We start from the raw sequence: 17,677 nt of genomic DNA, 5'->3' as shown, positions 1-17,677 counted from the left end.
ACTTCACTACCTCCCTCAAACGGTGTGAAAAATAAAGGGGGTGCTGAAGCAGCCAGCGGCAGGGAAGACAAGATGGCTCGGGCCAACCACTCTCATGAACCTTGCAGATGTCACCTCCTTTTTCCTCACTACCCATCTGGCGCAGGGGACGGGGGAGCTCGGGACGCCCCAGGGCAGGCGGGTCGAGTCTGGAGCAGGGAAGGCCCACGGGACCAGGCACCCTTCCCTGGCTGCATCCCTGACATCTGGGGACTCAGGGCTGTCCCTGTGCCCCCCTGTTGCTACCCTAGCTTCCCCCGAGCAGAGCCGCCCACTGCCGGCACCCTGGGGCTGTCTGGAGGGCGATCGAGGGGAGGGCGATCCCCGCGGTGCCACGCAAGCCCGAGGGACGACGCACGACGAGCGAAGGTCCCGGTGCTCAGACTCCTGCTGCGGCGTATGGCCACCCCGGAAGAAAGCAGATGGCATTTAGAAAAGCCATTTATTTTACCCTTTTCCCCTAAAACCGGTACGGAGAGGTGACAGTCAAGTCAGTCCCTCCCTCAGGGTGACCGAGTTTCTTCAGGGCCTGGCACTGCCTCGGCGGGGCTGGTGTCCGCTGTCCGGGACATGCTGTTTGCCCACAGCTAGGGCGTCTCTTGAACGCCCGGTGAGGCCTGCTACCGCCCGTTCGGGCCGCTCCCGGAGCCGGCGGCCCCGTCCCGGGACGCGAGGCAGCCCCGCTCCGTGCCGTGCTGGCGGCGTCGCCTCACGGGGAGCGGGGGTGGCCCCCGAGGGGGCGGGGCCAAGGGCGGGGCGGGGCCGCTGCATCGGCCAGCGCGGGTTGGGCGGGGGCGGGAGCCGAGAGGAGCGTGCGCAGTGCGGAGCGGTGAGTGGGGGGGGCGGCCGGGTCCGCGGCGGGGGGCGCCGTCCTGGTACCCCCCCGGCTCGGGCCGCCGCTCGGTGCCGGGGGACCGGGCCGCGTACGGGCTCTGCGGGGCTGAGCCTCGCCTCCCGCGCCGAAGCCTGTCCTGCCGGTACCCTCTTTCGAGGGGAGCCGGCGGTGAGGCCTTACCGGGGCGGGGGGCTGTCCGCCGCACAGCTTTCCCACAGAGGGGGCCCTGCCCAGGCTCTGAGGGCGCGGAGCCTGCAGAGCTGCTTCTGGGGGTGTGGTAACGGCGTTTGCCCTAAGCCCGGGGGTGGCGGCCTTCCTTGGGCAAGGCTGGGAAGTAAAGGCAGCTTGCCTGGGCTGTCGTGTTCTAGAAGTGACCAAAAATCAGGGCCCTGTGGTGGGCACTTACCTGCAAGGTGTGGGACAGGATCCCCGGGCGGACAAGAATCCCTTACACTGAAGGGTTTTAAATACAACAAGTTCAACAAAACAGGAGCAGTTTGGATTCTGCCTTGAGCACAAGGACAGGCTGGGTGACCTCAGGCCCCCCTTGCACGTGGGCAGTTGTAGAATAAAAGTGTCCTGGTACCTTTGGTGTAGCGCTGGACCATTAAAATGGATTTTTCTTTAGGGTATGCACTCAGTAACACGAGGCCTGAATTTTTAAACTTTAATTATTTTGGTACAAGCTTGCATATGTCTCTCTTGCTGGAGAACTAGTGAAAATACATGTTGCACAAAGCTAAGGAGTGAAAACTGAGCAAATGGGATTTTGTATATAAACACTATTTGGAATATTGCCTTAAAATGTTTAACTTCAGTGCTTGACTAACACTTGCATTAGAAGTAATCTTTGACAAATAACCAACACTACCCGCCTCTCGAGATGGCCTGGGTTTGTGCTAACAAGTTATGTAGACACGATTTCTCAGAGGCAAGTTAGTTATTTTACAGTGTTTCGCTGATAGAACTAACCTAGTACAAAGATGGCTTAGAGGCAGAAAGTATGACCTCACTGATACTGTTTAATTTGCTTGCCAAAGTAGTGTAATTGGCACAGGCATTTCTCTTGGTAGAGCTGTCTGTGCAAGGAGGCTGCTCTGGCATACAGCTGTGGTAGGAAACCTTTTAAGTGCAGATAAGTCTCTACAGTGGCATTAGAAGCCAGTGACACACCCTGTTGTTTACTGAACGTGCTACCACAGTGTTTCTGCTCTGTGTGATCCTCTTGAATTCATTTGTGCTCTGGGAGTAGCATTATTAAAGGATGGACTTCTTTTTTTTCTCTCTTTTCTTTCCCCCAACCCTGCCTTAAGCCTGGACCGCATAGGTATTTTTCAGCAGCCTCCAAGGCATTTCCATGGTGGAAGCATCCAAAATACTGTCCCAGAAACTTTAATGTAGAAGTGCAGCTAACAGTGGTGAGAGCAGCGTCTGCAAGTTCCTGGGGTCTGCCATCCATGTGACCATGTAGTTGCTAGATTTGAAGGGATACAAATACAATCCTTTTAAAGAAATAAGCTGGAACCTGGCAATTCCTAATGAGTTACCAGAACAGCCCTTGAACCTGCAATGCCGTCCCCCTGCCCTAAAGCAGCACAAGACCAGTGCTGGTGCTACTGCTGCCAACTTCTCTTTTTTTACAGTTGAGAATTTCTTTAGCCTGAGCAATAAAACACCTGAAAAACTCTCAAACACCCCCAAACCCTCTCTCTGTCTGCTCTTACTTAGCAAGGAAATGGAAGACTACTTAAATACAGATGTGGTCAAGCTGGGCAGGTGTGGTTGAAAGCATGTCGACTATATCCTGAGAATTTGCAAGGCAGTGAATTATTGGGATAAATTTAGGAATAATAGCCTTTCTGTGTGCTAATCCTCTCTGCTGCTGTCTCCCTCTGTGGCTTTTGTAACCCACCTCAGCTCTCTTACCACTCAGCTTTCCCCTCTGAGAAATAATGTTTAACTTGCACTCGTGAAGTAGGTGAATCAGCTTTAATTAAGATTTGTCGAGCGCTTTGTTGATATGTTCCCTATAAAGCTAGTTATTATTTTTCATTAACACACAGATATTCTTAGCACCTGAAGTGAAAAATGACACAACACTGGGGATCTTCTGGGAAAGAGCCCTGTGAAAGGAGACAGCACGTGCTAACGAAGGCTTTGTCAAATCTTTTCTGGCTGCGGTTCACGAGGCAGCTTGCTCCTAAAGCTCTGACTCAAAAAAAAAACCCCAAATCCTCTTGAGTCACTGGGAAATCTTAAATGTTCCTGGAAGTTAAGCCCCGCTTTTGCTTAAGATTTGTAGATCTTGCCCCCTTGCCGGATTTCTCACAGAGCCTTCAGTCGGGGTTTGGTGCAGCTGTGTGTGTATGGCATCTGTTGTGCAGACACAGCTGCTCTCGCCCGCTTTGAAACACCTTGTTTCAATGATTTCAATTGCTTTCAGCAATCATTGCCTCATGTTATTCTGTCTGGGGTAAGGAAGGCTTGACTGCTCACCTGGGTGGTGACCCTTATGGGCTACTGCCTGTCGCACAGGTCTGTGGGGCTGTCTGGGGGCAAGAGGGGGAGGAGGGAAGCCTTGCCCTTTCCCACAGGCAGCCCACGTCAGCATCCCTTGCCCTACAGCATGTGGGAAGGCCATCTTCACTGCCAAAGTAGCTTGGTGGCAAATTAAGCTGAAGAGCTTCGTTTATGAAAGGTAATGAAGATGTGAATTGAAATGGTTATGGCTGTGCTTGTTCTGTGTTGCTGTGTGGGTGCCCTTTCGGCAGGAGCTCTATTGTATTTTGGGGAAGAGAAGGCTGTTAATTTAGCTCTAAGGTGTCACTGCTGTAGCGGTGTAGGATTGGCCAGATGGAGGATGCTAAAATGAAATGCAGGGCTGGAAAAGCCTTCTTGTCCACGCCTCTGTCCTGAGGAAGGTGAGAGATACTCAAAGCGGTGGATGTTTGTGCAGATCTGAACTGGGGGCAAGTTCCCTCTGGGACTTGAAATCCTGGTCTCAGAGAGCCTGATACCTTGTCTAACTTGCCTGTGCAGCAAATTAAGCAGACCGCAGTGTCTCTTGTCTTCAGAGACTGGGGAGCCCAGTGGATGGTTGTCCTTCTTGTAAACAGCTGTTAAATGCTGAGAACTGGTAACGCCCCTGGAGAGGAGCAGGGATGGAGAAACCCTTCAACAGCTGCTATGGGGCTCCATGTTTTACGTGGCTGAGTGCTCTACTTGTTGCCCAGACCCCCTAGTTTGTCTGCAACTTTCTTAGGGGTGGTACCCAGCACTGAGCATGGCCTTCCAGCCCAGAATTAGGAATTTTATGTTCTTAAATCACAGAATAATGTTTAGCTCTTTGCAGCTGGAGCTGTGGTGTCACAGCGCTGACACGTCACATTTTTAGTCCGGTCCCTGGTTTTCCTCAGCGTTACCTCTGTCCAGAAAGCTTTCCCCTGTGCTGTATTTGTGTGCTTGATCTTTGGTTTTCTTGTTTCCAAGTGTGGTTCTTTGCACTGTTTTCCTTGCTTTTCTTTATATTCATTTGTGGGTGTTTTTGTAACGCTTCTTCAGTTTACCAATGTTGATCATGACCTCCAGAGTGCTTCCAGCTCTTAACTGCTGGGCATCCTTTCAGGTTTTATAGAAGTACTTTCTCTTTCATTGTTCAGGCCATTAATGAAAAGGATGAATAGAAGCAGACCTGCACTGAGCTCTGAGGGCCCATACATGAGGTTTGCTCCTGTTGTGACAGGGAATCATTGATAGCTACCCCTAAAGTGTGTGTATGGGGGAGTTGCTTGGTTGTTTTTTTTTTCCTTAGTTAGTAATGAGCACTGTACCTCGTTAAGGTGAGCTTGCTTAGTCCGAGTTCCTCTGGTTTGCCTGAGAGTGTCAGGTGGATCGAGTGAAAAGCCTGATTTAATGCCGTTGTGCTGGTCAGAGGTGTGACGGGCAGATCTCTATAGAAGGGGAGTTGTGCCCCATTTCTGAAGACTCAGGTGATTTTTCAAGAGCTTTCATGAACCTCATTTAACTGGAGCTTCTCACTGGTGCTCGCTAGGACTGGCATTGCTCAGAGGCAGTCTTCTGGTTGCTCAGCCTTGCTTTCCACCAAGAGCTCCCTGGGTGTTTCTGCTTCGGTAACAGAGGGGTATGCATGGGGGGAATTTGTGCCTGTAGTATCCTGCTCCCCTTTCCTTCTCCATGAGTCTGTCCTCAGTGAAAGTTAGGCTTGTCTGTATGTGACTAAGGTAGTAAAAATACATCTTTCTCCTCAAGCAATTCAAATTTCCTTGTGTGGTTGCTCTGTTCTGGGAAAAAAAAAAGACTTGCTCTGGAAAAATTAATTACATTCATTTTTATCCCTGAATAGTGTGTCGCTGTGGGAGCAGTTGCAGGATACCTTGTTCCACAGGGCTCTGCTGAGCACCTTCGCAGCACAAACTAAGCTTAAGGAGGAGGAGTTACTTTAACTGAAATACATTAACTGGAGAAAACGTCACTGTCCAAACAGGACCAGCTCTAACTGCCCCTGAGTTCTGTAAGTACTGAGCTGCTTTGTTCAGCTTTTTGAATTTTAAGAGGTTGGTCCTTTTCTGAAGTGCGCTTCCACCACTATACCATCTTTCTTTGCACATCAGTGTAACTGTGGGGTGAAATTTGGGCCCTGCTGAATTCAGGGACAACACAGGGTTCCTCTGTGGTTTTTATCTCTTCCACCTCTCAAGGCTGGTAAATTGAGGTACCCAGCCACAGCTGTTTGCTCAGGCTGTGCTTCAAGGACATCATCAACGGGATGGAGAAGCTGTGCCTTGTTTGTTCTCCTTTATTGGTCCATGGCTGATGGTGGGTGCTCTGACCAAATTTCAGTTCCAGGGGAGAAAATTCAGCCTCCCTAAAGCATTCCTGTGGTTTCTGTTGGATTCTTGCTTACTTCTCTCCGGGGGGCTGCGTGCTGTAGTTAAATACTGGTGGAAAGGTTGTGTTCCACTCTGGATTACGGCTGAATCTCAGTGGTGGATAAATTGCATCCTGAGTCCGGTCTGCAAAGCCCTTTGGGCTTCGTGGGATGCAAGAACCTGTATTTTATTCTAGACGTGTGTTTGCTGATAATTCTGTAGGATTTTTGGTGAGCAGGTTGTAAGAGTTCTGATTTTACTGGTTCTCTGCGCAGTTAGACTCTTTGCCCAAATAATTCAAAACCCTGCTGCAGAGAGAGGGGAAGGAAGGTGGAAGGACGATTTAGAAACCTCTGGGTCACTGGAATAGGTGGGAAGAAGATGTTTATCTGAAGGAGATACCGAGCCAGGTATATGCCTTTAAGCATCTAAAGAAAAGTCAGGATTTTTTTAACGGCTGCCTACTTTAAACCCAAATAGTTTCTTTAATGAGAGTTTTTAAAGGTTTAACTGTTAATTTTAGAATTTTTATTTCAAGCATGCTTCCATAAAATTAACTTTTTCAACGCAGAACGCTTTAATGTCTTCCATGTTGGTGCTCATTTGCAAGAAATCTACGCGCAATTATTTCTTATGTACCAGTTAAATCTATCAGCCAACAGATGTCAAGTGTAGCAAAAATGCTATAATAATATTATGGTCTAATAATAGTTATAATGATTCTAATTACCTGGCGCGGCTTTTGAGCGAGGCAGACTCAGAAATTAGTGCAAATGGGATGTTTAACCTTGAACTGCAGAAGCAGGGCACTTTCAGAGGTGTTTGGGCTGTACCCCTTCTTCCCTGTCAGACATCCCATTTCTTTTATTTCCTCCAGCAAACTGGGAGTAACAGTCTGGTCTGTTTTAAATGTTCAGACCTCATTCTCGGTATGTTCAGAGGTGGAGAAAAGTGCTGCTGAGCTGTAGATTAGCACATTTCTTAAAATACCCATAAATGTGAAGCCTGGTAATTTTTAAGGTTGCTCTGCAGTCTGGCCGCCCTGGTTTTGGCACATTCCCGCTGCCTGATGATTACAGCACGCACAGGTTGCTCTCACCTCAGGAAGGCTGCAGGAGGCTCAGCAATCTTCATCTTTTATGCAAGCCAGTTGTGCTGCTTTTAAGTGTCAGGGAGGATTTGGCACAGCCTGGAAAGCACAAAGCCAGCCTGAATCTGCCTGAGTGCTGCTGGGCAGCTGCACTGCCACTGATGTGAGAGCGGATGTGGAGGTGTGTAGGTGAGCAGACATGAGTTGTTGATCCCGATGGAGGCTTTGGTGTGAGAGGTGAGGAGAGCATGTCAGTAGGTAGGAGCCAGCTGTCTTGCTGGTGTACAAGAGCTGTACTTTGCCTTCTGCAGTTTGGACCTGCACAGCCTTGTTGAAGTCTCCATCCCCAGTGCAGGAAGGATGCTCTGTGTGCCAGCTCTTTTATGGCACTCCCAATGCCTCTCTACCACCATATTTTTCCTTTAGGAAGGATCCTGGGCTGCATTTTCTATATTCCAGTGTTTTTTGCCCAACCTTGCTATGTGCTGTGTAGTGTCTTGGGGTCCCAGTGCTCATTATTATTGTAGGACTGATAAGGTGATGCATAATGGATCGCCCCTTGCTGCAGATGTTCATTTTAATTTTGTGATGTGAAGTTGGTGAGGAGTCCCTGATTCACAGAGAAGGATCCTTGCTGCAGAGGAAGCCCTGCATAGGCTGGGAGTCAACAGTTTTCAATGATTATGTGCCAGGCTGAAAGTTTTTCCTCTAATAGATTCACAGGCTGATGAGAACTCAGCAGGACCTATGGGAATTCAGGTGTCGGTTGCTGATCCCTGGCATGGGCAGCAGCTGTGAATCTTTTACTGTCTTCCTGTAAAATGGATCCAGGGGTGCCCTTGCAAGGTTTTCTTCTTCATTTCCAGCCTGCTCATAGGCTGGCATGCTTCTCATGCTTTCTCCAGGGCTCATGCCAGTGAGAGCTCTGCCATCTTCAGCCTTTTCTTGGGGGAGGTTTGCCTTCTTGCTGGAGTTGGTACCTCCATTGGTGCATCACCATGGAGATGGGGCCATAGGAGCTGCAGGGCGCAGCCTTTTCCAGGCTCACATGATGAAGGATGTGGTAATGGGCTACCCTTGTTTAGGGAAAATGATTTCTCGGAGTAGATAATTTGTCAAAGAACACTTGGCATCGCCCCAGATGCTATTAAGGAAAAGACAAATCTTGGATCTCTTCAAGCCCGAGCTGTGAGGCTCATGTAATATTCACTTGCTTTTTAACATGCTGCTTTGCTTTGCTCAACATCAGGCATTGCTGCTATGACCAGTGCTGACTCACTAACCTGCTTGTGCTTTTACTTACCCTGAGAAACCAAAGCTCCCTTTGTTTTCTGCTCCCAGTAAATATTAGCAGTGTATTTCTCATCATGCCACAAAAGCAACTTTCTGCATCCCTTTCCTCAGCCCATTGAGAGTCAGGATTTTCACTGCTCTGAGTCGGTTGCAAGGGTTCGCTTCCCTATGACTGGTACGGCTCTGGCTGTGTTTGCAAAGGACACAAAGGGTGCGTAGGTGCATTGAACTCTCCTGCATGCAGAGGAGCACAGGCACCTCCCTGGCTTGGCAGACTGTGCCAGCGCACCCCAGACCCTGAATGAGCTTGTGCTGAAACCTCCTTGGGGGTTTGGGGATGCTGCCCTTTCTGCTTGCCTAGCACTGGCACACTCTTTGTCTAGTTTCTGGTACACGGAGAACCGTTTCAATAAGGTCTAGAAGAGCCCTCCAGCACCTCTCTGCCTCATTGCCTCCGCGTCTCATTTCAGACTTCATCTGTAAACATCTCTTTGCCCTTGCTAAACACTGTGTCTCTTAATTTCTCTCTGCAGGAGTATTATTTAATTTGTAAATGTTTTAGGACGTTATTTGAAAAATACGACATGAAGCTGTATTTCATTTACTGTAATGATCCACTAATGCGGGCATATTTCAAAGGCAGGCTATGCAGTACTGTGGGGTTTAATTAAATTTTGTTTTTCGAGTAAGCATCAATAGACAGACAATAACAAATGGTGGACAATATGCATACAGAACAAAGTCACTCCATTTTCTTTTCCAAGACTGTGGAAGTGAAAATGTATAGCCCTTAAAATGTACTTGGCCTGCTCACGATTGCAGCTTTAGTGCAGTTACTCACTTTAGGGGGAGTTTTTTTCTTCTTATTCTGACTTTATAAATTTTCTTGATCTGTTCCTGCCCAAATAATAAACTCTTACGCTATGGGAAGTTTCCAGCAGGAGCCTTGGGTGAGCTAGGTTCTGCTGCAAGCTCTGGACCTAGTTTTGAATATTGTGTTGCTTAATGCATTATGGCTTGTAGAGATGGGCCCTCGTGAGGGTTACAAAACCAAAGGGCTGGGTATGAGGCTCTCTTTCCTTCGGTGGGAAATGCCTATCTCCAGTGGCTGGATGTGGTGTGTGCCAGCACTGGCACAGGGAGGTTGCTGGGAGGTAAAAATGATGTTGTTGCATTGACATTGTTGTACCCAAATCGGGAAAAAGCAAGTGGCTCTTGAGTGCATTTTGTTCCTTTTCTTCCAGCAAGCGTAGGGTAATCAAGTACAAAATGTATGCAGAGAAGCTTGGAAAGTCTGTTCAACGTCAGCGGGAGGCTGTTGGAAATCATAATGGTACTCAGAAGCATGGCACTTGTACAAGTTTTCTAGGGGTAAAGAAATTCATTGGTGATGATGTAAATGGGCTCCTTTGTTTGGGTTTGTGCAGAGCATTGCTTGAGGAGCAGAGCAAGATTGCTGGCTGAAGCATCGTTGAGTTCTGGCTGGTTTCTGGTGGCTAGCATGGGTTTTGTTCTCTCTTAGTGTTTGGGAAATTTTCCATTGTTCAGAAACATCACCAGAATTTGCTGAGGAAACAGTGCGGTTGCCCTGGACTCCCCCAGTACTGCAGCCCTTTGATTTCTCTCTGAAATCTCTCCAAGTCAGAGAGCCGAAAAAAAGGTAAATTTTTTAGAGGACCCCCTGTCCTTTCTTCAGATATGTGAGTTCAAGCTGTGTCCTGGATTGATGCCTAAAGCTTTGCCTGCTTAATCTGCCTGCAAATGGATCCCGGGCCACGGCAGTGGGGTGGCTGGGGGCGCAGGCTGGCTGTGCCTGATGCTGGCTCTGCTCGCTGCCGGCTGACCCAGGGTGGGTCACTGTCCAAAGAGCTGTTGGGTGGAAAATAGAGCGTGTAAAGCCTGGGAGAGGCTGTGGGAACCTTGCTTTTGACTGGCATCTCTGCAGCTGTAAGTGCCTGAACAGCATCACTGTAAATGACAGACTTGTGTCTGCTAACCTCCTCCTCCATGAGATCTCGGTTTAACACTTCCTGCATTACGGTAACAGCCTGTGTTTTGCTCCTTGCTGGAAAGCAGTGCCATGAGTACTTTACAGCTCTCCTGGTGTGCATACTGGCTGATGGTGTTTTCTGTACTGGGTAAGATGCTTGTAGGAGACAATGATCCTGTCCAAGTAAGGCTGGCAAGACAGTGTCCTGTGCTTGATGCCTGTCCCTGTGGCTGGAGAGGAGTCCTGGTACAGAGAAAATGGTGTCTAAATATAACTTGTCATGAGGCATCAGATGCTCTTTAAATCAATTCTGGAAAAAACCCCATGCAGCTGAGGGTTTGTGCTGGTACCACCAATACCAAGGAAAACGCCCTATGCCTGCCACCTTGTTCTTCCCTTGTTTCCTTGCTTTAGGCTGTCAGGTTTTCCCTTTTCTCACTTCCTTTTGTTGATATATAGTGTCACTTGAGGTTCTGTTGCTGGGTTTTGGGGCAGGCAGTTGCTTTTTGTTGACTTGAGGCAGTGTCTCCTGCTTCCCTCATCCTTCCTTTGGATTTCCTGCCCTTCTCCCATTCTCTCTCATTTTGCGATAAGCTAACCTTCTTTGTGGGATGGTCAAGCTTCCCACCCTTGGGCAGGCAAACTATTCTGAGGCCATTATTCATATTCTATGGAAGGAGCAGATTTCCTGGCCGTGGTGGGGCTCAGGTGGCTGACCCCAGATGAAGCATGCCAGCATTTGGAACATCTGGAGCTGGTGGCTGAGCCCTGGGCTGAGGGATTTGCTCTCTGTGCAGACCAGTAGGCGCTTGAGCCTGGTCTTTGCAGGAGCAGGCGAGTGATTTGGATTCCCCACGGGTACTGACTGGCATGATTAAATCTGGTAGATGTGCCCAGAGCAGGTTTAGGGGCTCATTCTCCTGCCCAGCTGGATAACAGAGAGAGAACAACGTGCCCTGCAGCAGAGCCAGCGCTGGAGAGTCCAGGGCCTGTGCTCTAATTGTTCTTGCAGGACCGTGCAGTAAACGGGGGACCCACAAGGGGCCTTGACACAAGGTCTGGAATGACAGAAGCCCAGGGCATGGGAAGCTGTGATAGTGCTGGGGACTGAACAAAAAAAAGGGCTCTAGGACTACTTAAAAGAAAAAAGTAATCTGTAATTCAATTTTTGGGGAATTCACTTCTAGTGAGAGAGTGTGAGGCTGGCTGGGAGGGGAGGAGCACTTGCTTAGGCAGATGATAATCCATCACAGTGCGTTACTGTGCCAAGGCTCTTTGACAAACATTAGCTTTCTTAATGCCTCCCTAGGATGAGCGAGATGCTGTGCTGCTGGATGAGGAACGTGAAGTTTCTGGACTATGACGAGCTTCAGCCCAGAGTGATAATTTAAACACCGAATTCTTTTTAATAATGGATATTGTTGATGGCTGCCTCGCATGGGAGTGCTGCACAGGAACAGATTGTGTTGTATGGATGTGTTTTAAAAATGAAAAGTGTCCTGGTCTTTGTAAGCACTTGGGTCTGACACCGGCCAGCTAGGTTTCTTGGATTTCTCCTTTGGAATTTGGCAGCCGTCTGCTTCAGGGAGTACATTGGTCTCATAAGAGTTTATTTGATCTGACATATGACAAATTGTTTCTGCTGGCGGATACTTCAGGCGCAGTCTGTTAGGTGGCAGCCGTGGGTTGGCGGGCACCGAGGAAGTTGGGGAAGGCAAGCCTGCCGTTCTCCTTCTCTTAGAAAGTGTCAGCAGAGGGAGCGTTGTTTTAGCCCACCTCCCGTTCCAGCCTCCTTTTTGCTGGTTGTTAAATTGTGCTATTTGCATAGATTATTAGTATTGCTTATGTGCTAGGTGTTCCTGCAGGTGCTCATGTTTCTTGTTGTGCTTTGGTGTGCAGGGCAGAAGAGGAGAGCCTGTGTTTCTGGAACTGGACCCAATTGCCATTAAAGACGGTTTGTTAAGTTGCCTTTTTTAGGGCACCCTTTTAACTCTGTAATGAGAAGTGGATTATTACATTCCTCAGCAGAATAAAAAGTACACGTCCCCTGTGAGATACTGTAAATGCATTTTATCTGTTCTATTACCTGCAGTTTTGAGAATATATCCCCTAAGTATTTTAATCTTGTTTTCCAGAGTTGTCTCAGGGTGAGGAATTGCTCCTATTTGCAACTTTGGGAATAATTAATTGTTCATAAATTTCTTATCTTTCCTGCTGTCCATCTATTATTGCTTCTGAGAGGAAAAAAACTCTGTAAATCTCCACTGAAACAGGACTGACTGCTTGATTAGGAGAGTTATGTGTGCTAGAAATGTGTTTGTGAGAGAGCATCTTGTAGCCGTGCGCACGGATGGACCCACCGGCATGTCCTGGCTCCTCCAGCGCTGTTCGAAAGCACTTAGTCACATAGAGCCTGCCAGATGCCCGGGCTGGCTCAGTGCTCCTTAGCCTACAATTAAAGAAGAAAGCACCGCAGGCAACGTGTTTCTGGGCAGTTGTGGCACACCTGGAGCACTGTGATGAGGCAGGAGGCTGAAGGTCAGGTCTGTTCAACCACCCGAGCGGTGCTTTGCCTCCTGAAGTGCTTTGCCTGCAGTGCCTGGCTACTGTTATGAAATAGAAATTAGACAGGACAATAAAGGCAGCGGTTCATCAGCTGGCCCTCTTTTGTCCAGCAACTAAAAGCCAGTTCAGAGATTTTTGTGGAAGTGCTGTTTGCTTTGGTCCTTTTTTGCTCTTTAAGTACAGGCTGAAAGAGCTGGAGACTGGAGGCTGCTGTAATTATTATTTCTTCCTGAACAGCAGAATAAATGTGCCATTTAATGCATAAATGACAGGGTCCTTGCCTCAGAAAACATATGTGGTCTGACCCTGATGCTGCAAACTCTTCTATATGTGAGTAACTGTCCCTGCCTAGTTCTGGGTGCACTGAGGTTTCTCACTCCCTGGATCGGGGTCAGTGCCAAAACTTGTCTCAATGTGTGACGTCTGCGGTCACTGGAAGTCACTGTGTCACAAGTCACAAACAGCCTTGATTTGCATGGCAGCTGTATTTAGACGGCAGCTGATGGAGATGCTCTGCAGAATGGTTTGTCCATTGCGTGGTAAAATCTGCTTGCAGGAGGGGACAGCTGAAGTCTGTGGCCTTCATGGAAGGAGCCCCCTCTGTACAAATGTGGCCTGACAGTCCTGTGATGGACTTGCCATCTCCCTGCCTGATGTGGCAAGATGAGGCTGTGGCATCACCAGGATGTAGAGGAAGCCGCTCAGGATGTTCTGCTCTCTGAGCAGAGAGAACGGTGCTGCAGATGCATCTTTCAACAGAGCTTAAAGAGTATGAGTGGCTAACAGCCTGCTGTTAGCTCTTACAGCAGACAGGGAGATTTTGAGAGTCCTCCTTTGCTTTGCAAGTAGACGTACAGCAAAAGCCAAGAAATGGAGCATGAAAATCACTGTATCCTTTGGCTGCTGCTTCCCGCTGCCTGGGTGCGTTGTGTGGTGTTTGCAGAGGCAGCAGGTGCAGTGACAGCCAGGACTGCCAAAGAAAGGACCCATCATGGACTGGTGCTGCTCAGCTACTGAGACATGCCTATCCACAAAGTGGCTCTTTATAGGATATTCTCTAACAAAAGGATGTTCCTTTTAAGTGGCTGAGTCTCCTGCTGTTGGTCCAAGCTCCAGATGAAAAACAGTGGGTCTTTTCTTTTGGACTGAAGGGTGCTGAGGTTACAACACAGTTGTCGTCCCTTGGAAGAGAAAATCACAGAGGAAAACCACTCACTTCTGGTTGCGTCTCTGTTTTCCTCCTTCCCCAGTCTAGGTTTTGGGCTGCTGGAGCCTACCTTTGCTGTGGCTGAGAGGCAATGGGATGGAGCTAAGGTACTGCTACTGCTCCTGATTAAACCCCATGGTTCTGAAGAGCAGTGAGCATTGTCATGAAGCTCAGGAGGGACCTGTGGACTGGGAGCAGTCCTACTGCTTGGAAGGTTTACTACTTCTTTGAGTCTCTCTCCATGACCATTCATTCTGCACACCTATAAGGCCCAGACTTGCAGTTCAAACCTCCATATCGAAGTGGTTGTTCAAGCCTTCCCTGTGGAGAGGAGCCATGCGGACCTTGCAGCCCTTGAGTGCAGTGACCAGTATGACTTGACAGCATGCGCAGGCTCCTGTGGTGGCTAAGGCATTCGCAGAAATGCTGTTTCATAACCTCTGCTGGGATTCGTGAGATGTACAGAGGTAGGTTCCCTGATTTGTCACCATGTCATAAGGATTTAAGGTTGAGGAGCTCTTTGAAGCACCAGTACAGCCTTCTCTGCCGTGACAAGGTGGAGATGAGTGCCAGCATGACTTTTCTTCCCCAAGGAAAACGCTGTTTTGCACAGATCACAAGCCATGGCTCTGCTGCTGTTTGAAGAGACCAGACGAATCACAGAGACAGGCGCTCTGTGCAACATCAAAGTCTGCCCGTCAGAAGCAGAGATGCTCAGGAACTCCAGCTCAGTGTCCTTCGTGTCTAGGCAGCAAAAGGAAAGAAGGTCTCTGAACTGGGAGTCACTTGAGGGATCAAAGCTCTGCTTAAGCGGAGGCTGATGAGGCAAAAGGCAGGATGACAGCAGGAAGGTCACAGCCCATGCAAATTATTGGGGCCATCTGATAACAGCAGATGGGCCTCCAGAGTGGTCTGTGAAACCTTCTCCTCTGCTGGAGGACTCAGGCCTGCATCTACTCCCGAGGAAGCAGATGTGCAGTGTCCAGTGCCTGCGCTTGGCCAGAGCGATTCTGCAGTACCTGAGGGATTGTTTAATTAAAAGGATGCTGCACTGTCACTTTTTCAACTATTTTTTTTTATATGTTGCTACAAGTAACATCTAAAATAGCTCTCCCTATCTGACAAGAGATGAGAGAAGAAATATATTTTTCAGCTGTGGACTCCTGGCATTTGATGGTGCTTTGTGTGCAGGCAGTTTCCTTGCTTCTTCCCTGATTTTTATTAAGCTTAAAACAGTGCCCAAGGACCAAGGAAGACTGTACCATCTTGGTCCTAGGTGCAGCATGGGCACATGTCAGTTTATAACCATCTCACAAGCAAAAAGGCAAAAAAACATTCCCCAAAGTAGAGGTTGCAGATGATGAAGAACAGGAGAGGGAAGGAATTATATTCTCTTTCAGCTTCCCATGTCTGTGCATTTACTTCTGCATTTGCAGCTCTTGGAGCTCTTTGCTATTTTAAATTTCCTTGGGAGAAAACTGCTGAAGGAATGCTGCCTGCTGTTGGCTGGCTGTTCTGCTTTGGTTTCAGACTGGGGAGGGTCTTGCGCTTGGGGAGCAAGACTTGCTTTTTAATCTTGGTGGGAAATGCCTGGGTAGAAGAATGGAAATCATGGTGAGAGTCGCTTCTAGATGATTGTACTGGTAGTCTCTCCATTCTCTCTTCATACTCATTACTGTCCCAGAGCTTTTTTAATTGCTTATGGAAAGCATCCTCTGAGACCACTTTAAAAGTATTGATGCAGTGAAAAAAATAAGCAAACTTGAATAATGCCTTTCATCCAAGCACGTGAAGATATTGCTGCAGACCTTAGTGGAAGGAGCCTCGTGATTCCCTTGGTTATAACTGTGGCATCTGTGTTAGGAGTGGAGGAACTGAGCCCCAGCATGGGGAGCGACTTGCCCAGGTTCTTGCAGAGAGTTGCAACAAAGCCAGGAGCAGTCCTGAGGGAACCTGCTTGGCAGTAGATTACGTTCATCCCCGGAGAGCTCCTTATTCCCCTTCAGGGGAGGGTTTGAGATTGTCTTGTTAGGGCTTTATTCTGGGCTTTGCTGCCAGTGGCTGATCTGGCACCTCCTGGGTGGGTTTGGCCCACAAAGTGGATCCCAGTGGCTTTTCAACTGGGAACTTGCCATGGAACTGGAAGGGTGGGAGAGCCCAGCTCACTTGCAAGGGAAGTCCTGAGCTGGGCATCCCACCAGGCATCCTGTGCAATTAATCCCACGGGATGCGATGCCACGTTAATCCTGGCTGCATAGCCGAAGCATGTGGCGGGCGAGCCACAAGTTTGCTGCCCATGTGCTGTGCTGCTCCCTGCTGTGACCTGTGCCTGTGGGTCATCAGGCCAAGTAAGAGCTGTCACCGCTGGCCAGTGCACTGTAGAGAGGTGAGGAAATGCATTTTTCATAAACTTCACAGCTCACAGTTTCTGGCGGAGCGATAGAGCTGCTGGAGAGGCCCTTCACTTGCCTGCTGTCGGGGCACCTCTGCGCCGGGTGCTCCGCAGGGCTGTGGCAGTAGGTGCTGTTGGCTCGAGAGAGATGGCAACCCCAATGGGAAACTTCCAGGCTGAGCTGGAGCCGGCAGCGAGGGTCTTGGCGGGGACAGGCTGAGATACAGACATGGGGGATAGATGCTTGTACTGGGGCAGGCGGCGTGGTGTGGGTACTGCTGCAGGAGTTGTGTGCCTGACACATCAGCATCAGATTTCTATAATACTGAGCCTGAATTTTGCACTTTTTTTTTAACATCTTAATTGAGTATCTTTATAGGGAAGCCGGCACCTGACAGGGGAAGGAGGTGGTTGTTCGATGTGAGAGCCACGAGTGAACAGCAGGAACCTGGAAAATCTAAAAAGTTGTTTCCAGAGAGGCTGAGAGTACACCAATTAAATCTTTGGCTCTTTGTGGGCCCAGCTGCAGCGGGACATCAGGGTGCCCCATGCCCTGGCTAGTGCAGTGTGTGCTTTCTTTCCTGTTAGATCCTCCAAGCTTGGGAAAGCAGAGGGGGTAAAAAAAATACACTGAACACTGGCAGACTCTACCAGGTTAGTCTGAGGTAAGGCGTCACCTTGCAAATAGGGGCTGATGGAAATGATAGATACATGTGGGGGGAAAAATATCAATTGCAGCAAAGAGCAGGAGAAGGGAATAGGTACAGGCAGGAGGAGAGGCGTTTTCGGCTGGGGTTTGGGGCGATGGGGAGGCGATGAGGAAAGGGAAAGCCGTTTCGTATGGTTGAGGTCAGGTAGTATGGCAGCTTTCAGAAAGATGTTTGTCCTGAAGGTCCTTGGGCATCTCTTACCTCCAGGCAAGTCCTAAATTGGTGCAAATCAGCCCCTGCGCTCTGGTACGGACTTGAACGTGCTTGCTAGCCCCAGAGCTCTGTAGAGCGAGGGTGTCGTGCGTGCGCAGGCGGTCACAGAGCCCTGCGAGAGCAGCTGTCAGAAATTCAGATGCATTTTTTATAAATAATAAATGGTAATTTAAGTCCTCTGGCCTCTGAGGTATGCTCTGCTTTTGTACACTCAATCCTGAGCGAAGCAGAAGATCCCCCCCCATCCTGGACCCAGGGCTCTCTGGTGTGGAGGGTCTGAGGACTGCCGGAGACATGCCAGCTGCAGCCCCTGGAATTGGGGATCTTGCTGAGCCATGGTAGAGAGTGGCCCCTTCTACCATTGCCACTGATGAGCAGGTGGAGAGGATGATGGCAGCCTTGCTCAGACTTCAAACCACCGAAGTATAAAGCTGTGCTCTTGCCCTCTGGACAG

The 17,677-nt window shown here is 49.0% G+C and overlaps 1 protein-coding gene across 5 annotated transcripts in view; it reads left to right on the top strand.

Annotated features, from left to right (window-relative positions):
• The first annotated feature begins 827 nt into the window (after positions 1 to 827).
• SIL1 (SIL1 nucleotide exchange factor) overlaps positions 828 to 17,677 on the top strand; it is a 100,904-nt gene continuing 84,054 nt past the window's right edge. For 2 of the 5 annotated variants that reach the window (XM_072872756.1, XM_072872751.1), the window contains exons 1-2: positions 828 to 868; positions 5,238 to 5,405. The gene's annotated coding sequence lies outside the window, so the exon portion shown is untranslated. Of the gene's footprint in view, positions 869 to 5,237; positions 5,406 to 9,697; positions 9,807 to 12,035; positions 12,091 to 17,677 lie in introns of those variants that run through there. The other 3 variants (XM_072872752.1, XM_072872753.1, XM_072872755.1) reach the window with 3 other exon arrangements.

Source organism: Ciconia boyciana, chromosome 9, assembly GCF_034638445.1.
Source record: "Ciconia boyciana chromosome 9, ASM3463844v1, whole genome shotgun sequence".
Lineage (NCBI taxonomy): Eukaryota > Metazoa > Chordata > Aves > Ciconiiformes > Ciconiidae > Ciconia > Ciconia boyciana.
This window is presented reverse-complemented; position numbering and strand designations above follow the sequence as displayed.